The sequence below is a fragment of the Lynx canadensis genome, chromosome A2 (genome assembly GCF_007474595.2).
Source record: "Lynx canadensis isolate LIC74 chromosome A2, mLynCan4.pri.v2, whole genome shotgun sequence".
Lineage (NCBI taxonomy): Eukaryota > Metazoa > Chordata > Mammalia > Carnivora > Felidae > Lynx > Lynx canadensis.
This window is the reverse complement of record NC_044304.2, coordinates 123541071-123558245: the sequence shown is the minus strand read 5'-3', so window position 1 is coordinate 123558245 and position 17175 is coordinate 123541071. Positions and strand designations below refer to the sequence as shown.

The following is a 17175-nucleotide window of genomic DNA, read 5'->3' as shown; positions in this document are numbered from 1 at the left end:
TCAGCTGGTTAAGCACCTGACTTCTGATTTTGGCTCAGGCTATGATCTCACGATTTGTGAGTCCCAGCCCCACGTCAGGCTCTGTCCTGGCAGTGTAGACCCTGCTTGGGATTCTCTCTCTCTTCCTCTCTCTCTCTCTCAAAAAATAAATAAATAAACTTTAAAAATATTTTTAAGTGGTTAGGGTGGTAATTTTATGTTATGTATATTTTCTCACAATTCAAAATAAAAAATAAAAACTTAGTTTGAAAAAAGGAACACGGTTTTATTAGCACAACACTTGGCACAAATAAGCACTCAATAAACGTTAACCATTGCTATGGTTTTTACCCTTTTTATGATTTTTTTTAAAACCTACATTGAAGAAAAGAAACAAATGTCCTTCAATGTGTGAATAAACAAACTATGGTACAGCCTTACCGTGGAATAAAACTCAGCAATTTTTTTAAAATGAAGTAACAACAACTTGGATGGATCTCAAGAGCATTATGCTGGGTGAAAAAAAAAAACACCCAATCCCAGGGGTGCCTGGGTGGCTCAGGCAGTTAAGTGTCTGAATCCCGATTTCGGCTCAGGTCATGATCTCAGCGTCTCAAGATTAAGCCTGGCAGAGGGCTTCTCACTGGGCATGGAGCCTGCTTAAGATTCTCTCTCTCCCTCTCTCTCTGCCTCTCCCCCTGTTTGTGCTCACACTCTATCTCTCTAAAATAAAAAAAAAAAACAAATAAAAAGTCTTAAAAACATCCAATCCCATAAGATCACATATTAAATAATCCCATTTCTATAACATTTTCAAAATGACAAAATTAAACTGATGGAAAACAGATCAGCAGTTGCCAGGGTTAAGGGAGGGCGTGACTTTAACAGACTAGTAGAAGGGGATTTCTTTGAGATGACGGAAAAGTTCTGTACCCTGATTTTGGTGGTGGTTTCATGGGATAAATTTTAATTTCTTTGAGCCATATTCCAAAAAGAAAAGTGTATGTAATGTAAAACCTAGTGAATCTAAATAAGACTTATAGTTTAGTCATAGCATTGTATAAATGTCAATTTACTAGTTTGATAATTGTTCTGTTATTATTAGGAAATCACTACTTTTGCAACTTCTATGTGAGTATAATATTATTTCAATGACCAGTTTAAGGAAACAAACAACAAGAAAGAAAGAAAGAAAGAAAGAAAGAAAGAAAGAAAGAAAGAAAGAAAGAAAGAAAGAAAGAAAGAAAAGAAAAGAAAAGAAAAGAAAAGAAAAGAAAAGAAAAGAAAAGAAAAGAAAAGAAAAGAAAAGAAAAGAAAAGAAAAGAAAAGGCAAGCTTCACTCAAGGCCTCTATTTACACTAAAAAAGAAATCAGATAAAGGCAAGGTGTTGATGGACATGAAGGGAAAAATACATAATACGTAAATAAACTTAAAATGAGTTTTAACATATATGGGAGAGTTTCTGAAAAACATCTGCCTCACTTGTTATTACTAATGGCATTATATAACCATACAAATTGCCAGATGACTAAACTTCAAATCTGGCAGCAAGCATACAAAAAATGTAATAAACACTTTATTATACTTTTATTAGATTTTTTTATTTGAGAGGGAAGTAACAGTACTTAATAAGTGCCATATATTCTCATTATATATTCAGAAATATATGGAAAGTTGTAATATACCATATCATTAGACTACCAGTATAAAGATACATCATTCTCTTGCAGCCCAGAGAAGAGTGTTACCCAAATTCAGTACCACTCAAAGACTTACTTGGAGGGTTCACAGCATTTATCATATAGTTGTCATCATGGCTGTGATTTATTACAGCGAAAGAATACAAAGTATAATCAGAAAAAGGAAAAGGTGCATGGGAGGAGGGTGTGGGGGAGCTGAGAGGAAATCAGACACAAGCTTTCAAGGTAGAAAACCTGAGCTCTGTGGTCAGAGGCCAGGGGGAAAAAAAGGCAAGATGGCCAGAAAACTGAATAGGGGCATCAAATGAGACCAAAGGAAAACCAGGAGTGAGCCACCTGTAAGGAAATGAAAAAAGGTATATCTAGAAAAAGAGAATGGCCAGCTATATGAAATGCTGCTGATAATATCATAAAGAATAAAGACTTAGAGGCACAATCTCCATTTGGAGACATAGCCAAAAACAGAAATCAATAGGCTAACCAACAAGTGTGAGATCCTTTGCACACATTCAGCATCAGCCAGTTCAAAGGACTCTTACAGTGAGACAATAGAAAGGGAAGATCTATTATGTTCAGCATCCAAAAGGGTCACTTTCACCTCATGCACGCAGAAGAGAAAACCTCATGGGTTTTCTATAGAATAGATTAAATGCCTAAGTGATGGTCATAGAGAAGAGTTTTTTCCATCAATGCTATTAAATGATATTTTTAAAAAATCAAAGTGCTAAGATAAGTGACCACAAAAGACAGAGCTACTGTTTGAATATAAACACACATGACTGAAATAGCTATTATGTGAAAATGGCCTCAAAATCCTGAGTTAATGAACAAATTTTTTCAGCTTGCTAAAATAAAAATGAAAAACAAAAAAACCCTCCGATATGAAAAATTAACTCTCCAACATAGAGAGTTGTCTGTAAATGGAAATGTTCTACATCAAACTATTTTTCAAGGACTTCTAGCATAGAATTTAAGATCTATTCTTACTAACAAAACAACACAGGCAACTCTGTTTCTCCTGCTCTCAGTTTCTCCTTAGTCACCCTTTACTTCACTAGCTGCTGAAAGCCCTCCTTTTCTACACTGTTCAGCTCCTTGCTACCCAAAGTGTAGTCCCTGGACCAGCATCAGTATTACCCAAGAACTTGTGATGCAAAATCTCAGCCTCATGTCAGACAAAATACCCAGATGATTCACATGCACCTTAAAGTATAAAAAGCACCAGGTGACCTGATACCTGATAGCCAAAGTAAATGTTTTCCTATATTAGGGCTCTACTTTACCACTTCCTTTTTTCCTGGGACCTGTGCTACAAGTTACCTTTCCAAAGCTTGGGAAAAAAAGACTTATTTTTCAAGCCAAAGGGCATGAACAGCTAGAAGGTACTTAGTAATCAGCTGGTCCTCTCATTCTGTAGGAGAGGCCCAGAAAGGTTAGTTGTAGGATTCCTCTAAGTCACACAGCTACTGGCAGAAACTTGTTTCTGTGTGCCCTCTCCCTGGTCTCTAGATCCTTGTTTTTTCAGGCTGCCACTGCCTGCAATTTAATACCAGGAAAAAAATTGAAAAGCATGAGTCAGTAGAGGGGTTATTTTGTTTTGCTTTGTTGTAATTCTTAAGAGGGGCGAAGGGTGCTGATTTTAAACACAGGTCCAACAAACGGCTCTTCCTCACAGAACCATAGCTATTTAATTATTTCGGACCAAATGACTTTCCTACCAGGGCAAACATAAGGTAATACATAGCAGAACTGCATAAATTCCATTACATCAAAATCCTACATACTGGTTCTTCCATGTCCCAGGCACTATCACGTACCATTGTGGACAATAATGTATTGAACTGTAAGGACTTACATCTCTATAAAGTTAATAAACAATAAGAAAACCAACAATTTGAGCTGATGTCAGTAGCTAGTATGTGCTTCCCAAATGCCTCTCTCTCTCTCTCTCTCTGATTTTAAAGACAGAAGCAAAGAAAGGCATGCTGCCCATTCCCAAGAAATTAAGAAACCACAAACTGTGCTAAGTTGGCATACCATTAATTTCCTTTTGCAAAAATTGGTGGATTTTAAAACAACTTAAGCTGAAAGACAGTAGATTTTTTTTTTTTAATGTTTATTTATTTTTGAGAGAGAGAGACAGAGACAGAGTGCGAGCAGGGGAGGGGCAGAGAGAGAGGGAGACACGGAATCCAAAGCAGGCTCCAGGCTCTGAACTGTCAGCACAGAGCCCGGCGTGGGGCCCAAAGTCACGAATTGTGAGATCATGACCCGAACTGAAGTTGAACGCTTAACCGACTGAGCCACCCAGGTGCCCCATGAAGAACAGTAGATTTTAAAAAGGAGCTCCTTTCCACTTTGGCTTCAAAGATGAGTTCCACAGCAAGCCTGAATAATTTAAGATTGCTGAATATCCCTGTTTATCTACAAAAGGTTTAATCCTATGGCTCAAATAAAACATACATACAAAAAATTTATCTTTGCACATAGCAGTTGGTTTCGTAATAAGCATGTATATAATAACTTTTTAACTTACTCTTTAACAGTTTTACAAACACTAGATAGAGTACCTTGATACCTAAAGGAACTCTGACCAAATCTTTTTTTTTTTTTTTTAACGTTTTATTTATTTTTGAGACAGAGAGAGACAGAGCATGAGCAGGGGAGGGGCAGAGAGAGAGAGGGAGACACAGAATCGGAAACAGGCTCCAGGCTCTGAGCCATCAGCCCAGAGCCCGATGCGGGGCTCGAACTCACGGACCGCGAGATCGTGACCTGAGCTGAAGTCGGCCGCTTAACCGACTGAGCCACCCAGGCGCCCCACCAAATCTTTTGATAACGTAAGTATGTCTCCCATAACCATTATGCTATGCAATTTAAAGTTTCAGAAGATTTCACTTTTAGAATGACATGTGAGAAGCTCCATGGACCCACTCCCCAGGAAAATTGGTGAAAATTATTTTTTAAAACAACCATTTAAAGTCTCTGGATATTGTCCTAAAATAAAGAAACATTAAAAACCTCCTAAAACTCAGTAAGAAAATTAAAAGTCTATAGTATTTTTAAAAAACGAGATTCACTCATTCTCTCCTCACTCCTGGCTCACAAGATAGAAACTCCACTCCAGACTGGTACAGCCAAGAATAAGGCACCCTTCTCCCCACAGCTCCTAGTCAGAGAACTATCTTCCCTGGAGGAGCAGGACATCAGCATTATTCATCTTGCTTCCAGCTACCTGTTGCTGACTAAAAACAAAATAGAAAATCTAAATAGACCTACAACAAGTAAAAAGATTGAATTAGTAATCAAAAAACTACCCACAAAGAAAAGACTAGGCCCAGATGGTGAATTCTACCAAACACAAATAACAATTCTTCACAAACTACTCCAAAAAATAAAAGAGGAAGGAATACTTCCCAACTCATTCTTTTTTTTTTTTTATATATATATGAAATTTATTGACAAATTGGTTTCCATACATCAACTCATTCTTATAAGGCTGGTGTTACATCAATACCAAAAGTAAGCAAACACAAGAAAACTACAGACCAATATCTCTAATGAACATGGATGTAAAAATTCTCAGCAAAACACTAGCAAATGAATCAAGCAATATATAAAAGAACTATGCACCATGACCAGATGAGATTTACTCCAAGAATGCAAGGTGAGTCTAACATCCAAAAATGAATTACAATAGTACACCGTATCAATAAAACAAAAATTAAAAACCACATTATCGTCTCAACTCAGAAAAAAGCATCTGACAAAATAAAATCCAACACTCTTCCACTAAAAAAACCACTAGTAATAAAAGGGAACTTCCTCAAACTGCAAAACCTATGGCGTATATCATACTTAAGGATGAACAACTAGATGTTTTCTCCCTAAGACCACACACAAGACTAGGATGTCCATATTCACCACTTTTTTTTTTTTTAATTTTTTTTTTTTTTAACGTTTATTTATTTTTGAGACAGAGAGAGAGAGAGAGAGAGCATGAACGGGGGAGGGTCAGAGAGAGAGGGAGACACAGAATCTGAAACAGGCTCCAGGCCCTGAGCTGTCAGCACAGAGCCCGACGCGGGGCTCGAACTCACGGACCGCGAGATCATGACCTGGCTGAAGTCGGACGCTCAACCGACTGCGCCACCCAGGCGCCCCCATATTCACCACTTTTATTCAACATTGTACTGGCTACGCTGTGCCAACCTAGGTGTGGGACCCAGGTAGAGGCGAGGCTCGAGTGTCAGAGATCAGAGGCCCCCACACACCACCGCCATGCCATGCTGGACAGTTGGGACAAGGACATGTACCCGGAGGCATCATGCCACACACTGTTGCCCTCGCCGTAGCTCTCAATGCCCAACCCCATAACATATTTGACGAAGGCCTTAGACCTCCTCGTGGACCGGCCCATGACCTAAGAGACAGCAGCATGTAAAGAACAGGTATTACTACTACCACCAGGAGTTCAGCCATGTGCCAGACATCACTGAGTGCCAGGAAAAGAATGTCTTGTGCATGTTTGAAGCAGAAATGCAATGGAGAAGAGACACTAAAGTTGACCAAGAAATTGTCAACATTATCCAGGAAAGGCTGAAGGCCTGTCAGCAGAGGGAAGGCAAGAACTACAGGCAGAACTGTGTCAAGGAGCTGGAGTGGTTCACCCAGGTGGCCAAGGCCTACCAGGACCACAATCACGATTTAGGGCCCATTATTCTACCAGGAAGTACCTGGCAAAACAGAAGCAGCAGATGCTGGCAGAGAGAAAAGCCACTAAAGAGGCCGCTGCTGCCTCTGGCAGTAACTTGAGCCCCTTCACACAACTATTACTAAAATAAAGAGTAACAGAGGTGCCTGGGTGGCTCAGCCATTGAGCATCCGACTTCGGCTCAGGTCACGATCCATGAGTTCAAGCCCCATGTCAGGCTCTGTGCCGACAGCTCAGAACCTAGAGCCTGCATCAGATCCTATGTTACCCTCTCTCTCTCCCCCTTCATTGCTCATGCTTGCTTGCTCGCTCGCTCTCTCTCTCAAAAATAAAATATAAATAAATAAATAAACATTTTTTTAAAAAAAGAGTAACAGAAACCTGTTCTGGTGTCCCCTTCAGCCCCCAACCTTGACATATTGATGAGCTTTCATCAATTCATCCTATTGTCCCCATCTCCCTTCAAATCCAGCTACTACTAAACTTGTAAGAGAAATAAACAAAAGGCACTATTAACAAAAACAAAAAACAACAACATTGTACCAGAGGTTTTAGGTCAGGCAATTAGGTAAGAAAAAGAACTAAAAGGCTCCAAGATTGGAAAGGAAGTACTAAAGCTATCTTTACTCACAGATGACATGATCTGGTAGATAGAAAATCCTAAGAAATTCAGTAAAAAACTATGAGAGCTAATAAACAAGTTAAGTAAAGTTGAAAGACACAATAATATTAATATACAAAAATCAACTGCATTTACAATAGCATCCAAAAGAATAAAATACCTAGGAATAAATTTAACAAAGGAAGTGTAAAACGTATACCTTGAAAATTATAAAATATAGTTGAAAGAACTAAAGGAGATCTAAATAAACAGGAAAATATCCCATGTTCATGGATCTGAAATCATAACATTATTAAGATGGCAATACTTCCCAAACTGATCTACAGATTCGTTGCAATCCTTATCAGATCCCCATAGGACTTCTTCGTACAAACTGACAAGCTTATTCTGAAATTCATATAGAATTGCCAGCAATTCAGAATAGCCAAAACAATCTTCACAAATAAGAACAAAGTTGAAGGATTTCCCCATTTCAAAACCTAACTATAAAGCAATAATAATTAGGACAGTAAGTACTGGCATAAGGATATACATATAGATAAATTGAAAAGAATGGAGAGTCCGAAAATATACCTACACATCTATGGTAAATTGATTTTCAACAAGGATGCTAAGACCATTCAATGAGAAATTGCAACAAATGATTATTATTGGATAGCCACATGTGAAAGAATGAAGTTGGACTCTTACCTAAAACAATATAAAAAATTTTATTCAAAATGGATCAAAGACCTTTATGTATGTTAATACACAGCTAAAACTATAAAATTCTTAGAAACTCCTAGAAGACTTCTTAGAAGAAAACTTAAAAGTAAATCTTCATGATATCAGATATTGTGACAGATTCTTAAGTTTGACACCAAAAGCATAAGTAACAAAAGAAAAAAATAAAGGGATTTCACCAAGAGTTGAAACTTTTTACTTCAAAGAACACAAATAAGAAAATGAAAAGATGACCCACAGAACAAGAGAAAATACAAATCATATCTCTGATAAAAGATACCTATCTGTAACATACAAAGAACTCTTTATGACTCAATAATAAAAAGACAGAAACCCAATTTAAAAATGGGCAAAGTATATGAATATATATTTCTCCAAGTCAGATATACAAATGGCCAACGGACACAAGAAAAGATGCTCAGTATCATTAGCCACCAGAGAAATGCGTATCAAAACTACAGTGAGATACCACTTTGTTCCCACTATGATGACTAGAATCAAAAAGTCAGACAGAAACAAGTTTGGGCAACGGTGTTGAGAAATCAAAGTCCTCATACAATGCTGTTGGGAATATAATGGTACAACCACTTTGGAAAGTGATCTGACAGCTCCTCAAACACTTAAACAGAGTAATCATATGATCCAGCAATTCCAGTCCAAGAGAAATGAAAGCATATGCCCACATGAAAATTTATACATGCATGTTTATAGTAGCATCATTCATAATATCCAAAAGGTAGAAATGATCCAAAGGTCTATCCACTAATGAATATATGAACACAAAGTTGGCATGTCCATAAAATAGAATACTCTTCAGCAATAAAAAAGAAGTACTGATATATGCTACAACCTGAAAAATTATGCAAGAGAAAGAAGCCAGTCACTAAAGACCTTTTTTTTTTTGTGATTCCATTTATGTAAAATATATAGAAAACACCTGAAACTAAGTACTGCATGTTAATACTACTTCAACTAAAAATAAATAAATAAGCAAACAAACAAATAAATAAATAGATAGACAAAATGTACAGAATAGTCAAATCCATACAAGAAGAAAATAAATTCCAGTGGGAAATAAAGGACAAGAGAGTTGCAGCTAGAGTGCCAAGTTTTCTTTTTGAGGTGATGAAAATATTCTAAAATTGGCTACAGTGCAAGTGACGGTTGCACATATCTGTGAATATACAAAGTAAAATATACAAAAATAACGTTGAGTTGTACAAATTATATTGGTGAATTGTATGTTCTATAAATTATATTTCTTTTTTTTTAAGTGTTAGAAATTTTATTAAAGTTAACATTTCACAAGGTCATACTCATACAAATCAAACTGCCAAAAGTTCCAGGCATACAAACTATCATCTGTGTTAATGTGCCATCTTTCTTCTCCAAATGTCAAAAATGTACTTATTTTAATGATACAAAAAGTCTTTAGAAAGTCCATTTGTGCTGAGTAAGAAACCTATGTCTTCATTCATTTCATGAAATCCATGTAAAAAGAACCCTGTCTTGGTTGTATATTATCACAGCACTCTTGTATTAATCCATTTTCCTCAATTCCCCATAGTGGACTGCCATCTTGTTTTCTCAGTGGTAGGGTCCATTTGAGACTCTTCAAGCTGACTGGGTGTAAATGGTTCCACCAACATCTATTACGTTGTATAGGCCCTTTAGAGAATTCAGTCTCAGGATTCACATTTTTGCTATATAAAATAGACTTTTGCAAATATTTCCTTTATCCTCAAGGATAAAACTCCATGGTCTCAGTCTTCAAAATGGCATACCTCAAATAAAAGCTGTATTTGTTCTGAACCATCATCAACCACATTTAATCTGGTAAATTACCCAGGCAGAAAGGGGCTCTCCTCTCACGGTCCCCTTTGGGCTCCTGCCTGCCGTCCACCGCCTCCGCCCCTTTCTCCACCCGGCCCTATAAATTATATTCCAATAAAGCTATTATTTTTTTTAAAAGAATAAATGGTGATAGACATATGAGGAGTGGTTTTACCATTCTTTATGCTTTTGCTTATGTGTACAATATCCCATAATAAAAAACAATAAACTTTCACTTTTTTTAAAGTAGGATATTCCCATATTCTGGCCCCATTTACCACTCCAGCAGAACAAAAGGATAGCAAGTTAAATTCAGAAGGTTAGCAAAATAAACCCTACCTTTCTCCTAGAAGGACATCCCACCCCATTAAGAGAAAGAAAAATTAACTACAAGGGTGCCTGGGTCTCACTTGGTTAAGCATCCAACTCCTGATTTGGGTTCAGGTCATGATCTCACAGTTCATGGGTTTGAGCTCAAGTTTTGCACTGTCAGTGCAGAGCCTGCCTGGAATTCTCTATCTCTCCATACCCTGCTCACACTCGCACTCTCTCAAAATAAATAAACTTAAAAAAAAATTTAACCAGAAATTAAGACATAAATGAAATTCTAGGGGCACCTGCCTGATGCAGCCTACTAAACAAATAAATAAATAAATAAAATTCTGATTCATTTTCCAAATTCAAAGAGATACAGGCCTTGACTTTAAGATATTAAGGCAAGTAGTAGGCAGGGAAGGTCAGTTACCGGCAGGTTAGGAAGAAGGAAACTAAGAAACATGGGACATTTTTCAGCTGTGAAACCTGGTTTTTCTACTACAAAAACAAAAAGTATGCTGAATGACAAAAAATTAAATATATATAAATTGATTTTCTTATTTGGTTTAGTTAACTGTCTTGAATAAAAATAGGAAACAAGAATTTGCATTTTATCCACTCTTCATTCAATGTTGATTTCCAGCTCCTCAGTGGTTTTGTTTTTAAGTAAATGAAAAACAAAAACCAAAGATAAGATTTTCAATGGCTATTATCTCTTCTCCCAAATAGGTAACATTTACTAATCATTTACTAAGTCCCAGGCAGTGTTCTAGGTGCTTTGCAAGTATTCTATTTTAATCTTCAAAACAGAAGGTAGGTACTGTTACTCAGGTATGGAGAGATTAAGAAACCTGCCCAAGTGGTCACAACTAGTAAGTAGTAACAAGTAGCATCCAAAACCATTCTGTCTACTCCAGAACCCTAAACAAGTGCAACTATTCCACAAAGACCAAAAAGCTATACTGTTAATATTAACTCTAATCTTTGCAAGTTCAAACTGCAGGAAAGTATTTTATACACGTAATTAAATTTTTAAAGGATGACTAGAAAACAATAATTCGAAGGTTTTAAAAGGTCCATACCTATAAAGAGCCACAAAAGATTGATTTCTTATGCCTTATTAGAATAATAAGTAGAAAATAATCTCTCTATCCCCTCAACTCCAGAAATGCTTTTCCATATTTATCACTTGACACTTTTTTTAATTTTTAATACTTGCTTATATATATGTTATCTTCCACACCAAGTTCACTCAGATTTAGTTTTTCTTTAAGATATGGATGTTTTCACACCCGATTGGCCTAGTCCTACAATAAGGAAGGATGACTAGAACAATCACTGAAACAATAACCCCAAGAATCCTGTGGAAAGAAGGCAGATCCTGGAATTAGAAGGCACACTAACACTATTGTTGTTCGTATTTGGAGTTTTGCTTTCTCCAGGTCATGCTAGTGCTGCCTCAAATTTTGGAAAGTAGGAATCAGGGCATTCAGTGCAAGAAAGATGACAAGTGTACGTAGAATTAGAAGAATGCTGCTTTTGAAGATAATATAAGAGATCAGTGTTGGAATTTTCAATAAAAGACACAGAAGACAAAACACAGGAAAGGGAGTTAGACAGATTTGGGTTCCCTTTTTCATTTCACACTTTAGCAGAGTGACCTTGGACAAGTCCCTCACCTTCTAGTCTCCCAACTGTTCTGCGGAATGGAAAGATAAAATGACCTAACACATGTAATTGCTTACCCAATGCCCAACCCATAGGATGTACTCAATAAATGTCAGATAAATGTCACTAGTAACCTAGTAGTAGTAATAGAAGTGGTGGTGGTGGTGGAATGTATCCTGAGCAAGACAAAGTTACAAATGCCAGTCTGAACCTCTGGACTGAATATTTAAATGGGATATTCAAAAAACTGACAGTAACCTTTCACTGAAATGTTAGTTGGCAGAGATGTTTTATAGTAACTCCACGTGTTTCAATAATTTTTGAAAAATATTTGAAAGTCTTTATTCTGAGGGATGAGATTTGATACATACATCAAAAGGTTTAAAAGATTTAAAAATACTATATAGGGGCTCCTGGGTGGCTCAGTCGGTTAAAAGTCCAACTTTGGCTCAGGTCATGATCTCACAGTTTGTGGGTTTGGGCCCTGCGTCGGGCTCTGTGCTGACAGCTCAGAGCCTGGAGCCTGCTTCAGATTCTGTGTCTCCTCCTCTCTCTGCCCCTCCCCTGCTCACGCTCTGTCTCTCTCTCTCTCAAAAATAAACATTAAAAATCAATAAATAATACTATATACTATTGATACTGGATTTTTCCCCCTCAGTGAATGTTTCCATCAAGAAATTGTACCACAAACATAAGTGTGTAGTTGCAACTTAAGAGCAATTACACACAGCTGCACAAAAAGAAAAATTCCTTAAACTCTAATAAATAACTTATAAATTATTTGCAAAATGAAAAGCTTTTTTTAATTCTTTTAAATATTCACACACACACACACACACACACAAATCTCAGCAATTATTCTATTTACATATTTCTAACAAGTTAGAAAATCTATCCCACTCTAAATGCTGGCAGATTTTAGTGAAGCCCCATAGTTTTCCCCTAGCATCTTCAAGTCGTGTGTGTGTGTGATATGGTTTCATGTTCAAAGTATAAGTGAGATGGAAAAAAGAAAAAAGGAAAAACTATGAATCTCTCCAGGAAATTCAAGTCAGTTGCAGGACTGGATTGGAGAAAGGAGATGCTGATAAAAATCAGCTCAGGTCATCTAAACTGCTGTGGTCTGCAATACACAGAGAAGGAGAAGCAATAATCCTATTGCAAGAAGAATTAAAGGGTATTAGTGCATGCATCCTACTTCAGTCATAGGCTGAGAACTGCTTTGACCATTTGCTCCCAAGACCTGTTGAAGTGCCAGGGGAGGAGGCTGCTTGCGCACCACGTGACATTCCTGACTGGAATCTTTAAAATTTCTTATCACCCTTTCTCTTAAATGTCCATAAATCTCACACACATTGTGTCGTATTTGCGCTTTGTCTTATTTTTAACGCAAACATCCTTCTGGAGAAACCTATCATCCAATATCCCCTCAAACCATTACATGGCATCAGGGATCAATCTTGCCCCCCAAACGAAACACAGAAAGGGCATTCACTCTCCCAGTGTTTAATTCCAGACACACTCTTACCTGATGCCGAATCAGGTGGGTCCTGCTCCACCTTTCCGGCAACTCTCTGCAGATCTCCCTTTAAGAATGCCCGCCAGGGTCCCAGGGCTGGAACGACGAGACCAATGGAGGGTGCAGAGAAAAGCAACCCCTCGCTTCACTATTCCCTGTCGTTTCCCCGCTCCAACCTGTTCCACGTCCCAGGCAGAGAGAAAGAGCCTCACCAGGCAGCACCACCACCTCCACAGAGTTGGAGTGACACCCACGAGGAGTAAACCTGCATCCTTTCTGTGTCAAGCCCAGAGACAAGCGGGGAAAACGGCATCAATCTCTTGGAAGAGTCCAGGCAGGCCAGAACAACGGCAAGTCCCGCTTCTCACAAAGAGGAGGAAATGGTGAGGGAGGCAGTCAGCGGGATGTAGAAGATAAAGGACACCAACGGCGGAAGGGACACCTCCCCACTCCTGCCTAACTCCAAGCCATCTTGGCCCTGTTGTCATAGCACTTTACAACGAACGCCGCTGCGCAAGTCGGATGGTTCAGCTCCGATGCCTTCTGGGGGCTGTAGTCCAGAGTGGCTGAGGAGGTGGAAGGCGAAAGACTTTTTCTGCGTGGGTAGTGGTTGGAATCAGATTTCTACCGGACGGGGCTGGAGTGAACCACTCCCTGGTCCTCATTAGCAGAGGGATAATTAATACCATTCCTTTTTGCGTCTTTTGACTGTTCCTCAGACTTAGGCTCTGAGAAAGATCCGCCTTCGACTCTGCTGCGGACGCAGGCCACACCCCCTCCACGCCTTCCCGTCCCGCGTGTCAGCACTCGGGGGTGGGGCTTTCCTAGGGGGCGAAGCTCCGGCAGAAGGGGCGGAGTGTCAGGGCTTCTACGCGGGCACGCGCTTCCGAGCCTCTGGGATCCGGTACTTTTCCCGCCCTGAGGCGCAACAGGCCCAGACCTTGAATTTAGCAGCGGTGGCCAAGGTGGCCGCAGAAGTGAGCGCCATTGTGTGAGCCCTGATGGCTGAGGTGGTGCTGGCCCAGTACATAAATTCGCCCTGAAGAGGAAGATGGGGCTAAAGATCAAAATCGTCAAAGAGGTGGAGCCTTTAAACAATTTTCAGGTGTTTATTTTTTCCTAGTAGAAACAGTGCTACTATGAGGTTATTTGTACCTATTCCCTGATCACACCAGCTATTCTCTGTAGTCTATTCCCTGGAGTGGATTGCCTGGAATATAGGTATATATATGTTCAACTTTACAATTGAACATAAGAATTATGCCAATTTCTCAAACTTGTATCTGTGCTTTCAAAATCACTATAGGTGTAATACCCTAAAAGTCACCAACCTTGAAACTTACTGTTTTTTCCACTGGATTTTTTCCTGTTTTTCACCATACTTGTTTTTCACATTCTGACTAGAAAATATAATTCTAAGTTATTACAGTTCTTAAAAGAATTTCATGAAAATCATCAAGATCATTAATTTTTAATATTTTGATATTATTAAACCATCACAACATTTGTTATAAAAAAAAGAAACGGGGGGGGGCACTTGACTGTCTCAGTTGGTGGAGCGTGTGATTCTTGATCATGAGTGAGTTCAAGCCCCATGTTGGGCGTGGAGCTTACTTCAAAAAAAATTTTTTTAATAAAAATGGAAATTACTTGGATTGACAATAATAGGAGCTTAGGCAAATTATGATGAAATTCTATTCCACTATTAAAATTCAAATTATTGAACGTTTGGCTTGAGTGTTCATAATGTGAGAAAAAGTGTAAAAGATGTATGCAATTTGATATTATTTTTTAAAAGAAAAACATAAGAAAAATGTTGGAATTTTCACAAAAACCTTTACTGTGGCCACACAATGGGCTTAGGAGTGATTTGATTTTTCCTTTGTATGTTCATTGTTTTCCATTACTCATTCAATGGCATGCATTAACTTTATAATTAGAATAAAAGTTTTCTTTTTTTGTTTTAAGTTTATTTATTTGACAGAGGCAGAGAGAGGGAGGGAAAGAGAGAGCATCCCAAGGAAGCTCCAGGCTGCCAGCACAGAGCCTGATGCGGGGCTCAAACCCCAGAAATTGTGAGATCGTGACCTGAACAGAAACCAAGAGTTGAACACGTGATCAACTGAGCCACCCAGGTGCCCCAGAATAAAAGTTTTTTTTAAATAATAGAATAAGGGGCACCTGGGTGGCTCAGAGAGTTAAGTGTCTGACTTCAGCTCAGGTCATGATCTCACAGCTTGTGGGTTCGAGCCCCATGTCAGGCTCTGTGCTGACAGCTCAGAGCCTGGAGCCTGCTTCGGATTCTGTGTCTCCCTCTCTCTCTCTGCCCCTTTCCCCGCTCACACTCTGTCTCTCTCTCCCTCTCTCTCTCTCTCAAAAAAATAAAAGCATTAAATAATAGAATGAAATAATGTAAAATAATTAAATGAAAATTATCTTGAATTAGTAATTTATATTTCAACCTGCTAGGATATGTAACTGCCTAATTTTTTAATGTTTATTTATTTTGAGAGAAAGAGAGAGAGAGAGAGAGCAAGCACGGGTGGGGAAGGGGCAGAAAGAAAGGGAGAGAGAATCCCAATCAGACTCCATGCTATCAGCACAGAACCCAACTCAGGGCTCAATCCTGCAAACCATGGGAGTAGGCTCAAGAGTCAGACACTTAACCGACTGAGCCATCCAGGTGCCCCCATGTAACTGCTTAATTTTTTTTTAATACATATTCCCTGTGACAGGAGAAGCTTCTGAAAGCTTGTGATATCCAAATTCAACCTATTTCAGTGACAACATAGGATAGTAGAAAGAATACTATTTGCTGGGAAAGCTAAGGTAATTTATCATTTGTAGCATGAAAAGTTTATTTTCAGCAGCTGGTGCCATAATTCTTCTTAATGAGTGTGATAGTTTACAAAAATAGCTGTAGGGGTTTTTTTGCATTTTTGCTCATTTCTTTACAATATGAATTTGCAGGTCTACCCTTAAATCTGAACGTGACTTGCTTTGGTCAATGAGACATTAGTAAACATGCAAGCAAAGCCACAAAAAGTGCTTCTCCCTCTCATGCTTCTCTTGGAAATACTGCCACCACCTCTTTGTGAATGACCTGTAGAAGCCTGCTGAACGATGAGAAACATGTTTTCAGGTCATCTCCACTGCCCCACTAGACACATAAGTGATGTCACCTTAGACCAACCAAGCCCCGCAGAGCTGGGATCCATCAAGCCAACCCAAAGCAGAACTGCCCACCCAACAGACATTATTTTTTAATTTTTTTTACTGTTTATTTATTTTTGAGAGAGAGAGACATGAGTGGGGGAGGGGCAGAGAGACAGGGAGACATAGAACATAAAGCAGGCTCCAGGCTCTGAGCTGTCAGCACAGAGCCCGACCCGGGGCTTGAACTCACAAGCTGTGAGATCATGACCTGAGCTGAAGTCGGACGCTTAACCAACTGAGCCACCCAGGTGCGCCCAGATATTATTTTTTAAACCTCATACATGTTAGAGACATGAAGAACTATACCCATCACCAAGACCAATTATTTATTGAGCTAATTGCTCAACTTTTTGCTTTCACTCATAGAGCAAAATTAATTTTGAAAGATAATACCTAACTTATTTATGTATGATGCACTCTGATATTTCTTTCTATTCTTTTGTTTTATTTCATAGTTTACAATATCGCTGGCAACTCCCTAAATTGATTTCACAATCCTCTAATGACTCTTGACCCAAAGTTTGAACAACATGAATATAGGATTTAGCAGTCCAAATAAATGTTTCTGGAATGAATGAATGTCATAAGGGCAGATTTGGCACATCAACACCTGCAGAATATGTGTAGCATCACTCAGTGTGGTACCAGATGGTAGCTAGAGGAATGTCTAAAATTCAAATATGATAATCACTTCTTCGAATTTTATTTTCTTCATTACCTTCCTACCATACTTACTTTGAGATCCAGGTCCTTCCCAAGGTCTAAAAGACCTGGACAATCTCATCCTGTCTACCTCTCCAGTCTCATTTCATGGCTCTTCTTGCTCCCCAGGCTCCAGCCCCACACTGGCCTTCTCTCTCAGTTTCTTCTGTACATGAAGCCTCT

General features: G+C 38.7%; 1 protein-coding gene and 1 pseudogene across 1 annotated transcript in view; one reads left to right on the top strand and one right to left on the bottom strand.

Annotated features, from left to right (window-relative positions):
- The window catches only part of BBS9 (Bardet-Biedl syndrome 9), a 456168-nt gene extending 442405 nt beyond the window's left edge, over positions 1 to 13763 (bottom strand). Inside the window, exon 1 of the mRNA XM_032592426.1 lies at positions 13084 to 13763. The gene's annotated coding sequence lies outside the window, so the exon portion shown is untranslated. The remainder of the gene's footprint in view (positions 1 to 13083) is intronic.
- LOC115501769 lies at positions 5967 to 6524 on the top strand (annotated as a pseudogene).
- Positions 13764 to 17175: the final 3412 nt, after the last annotated feature.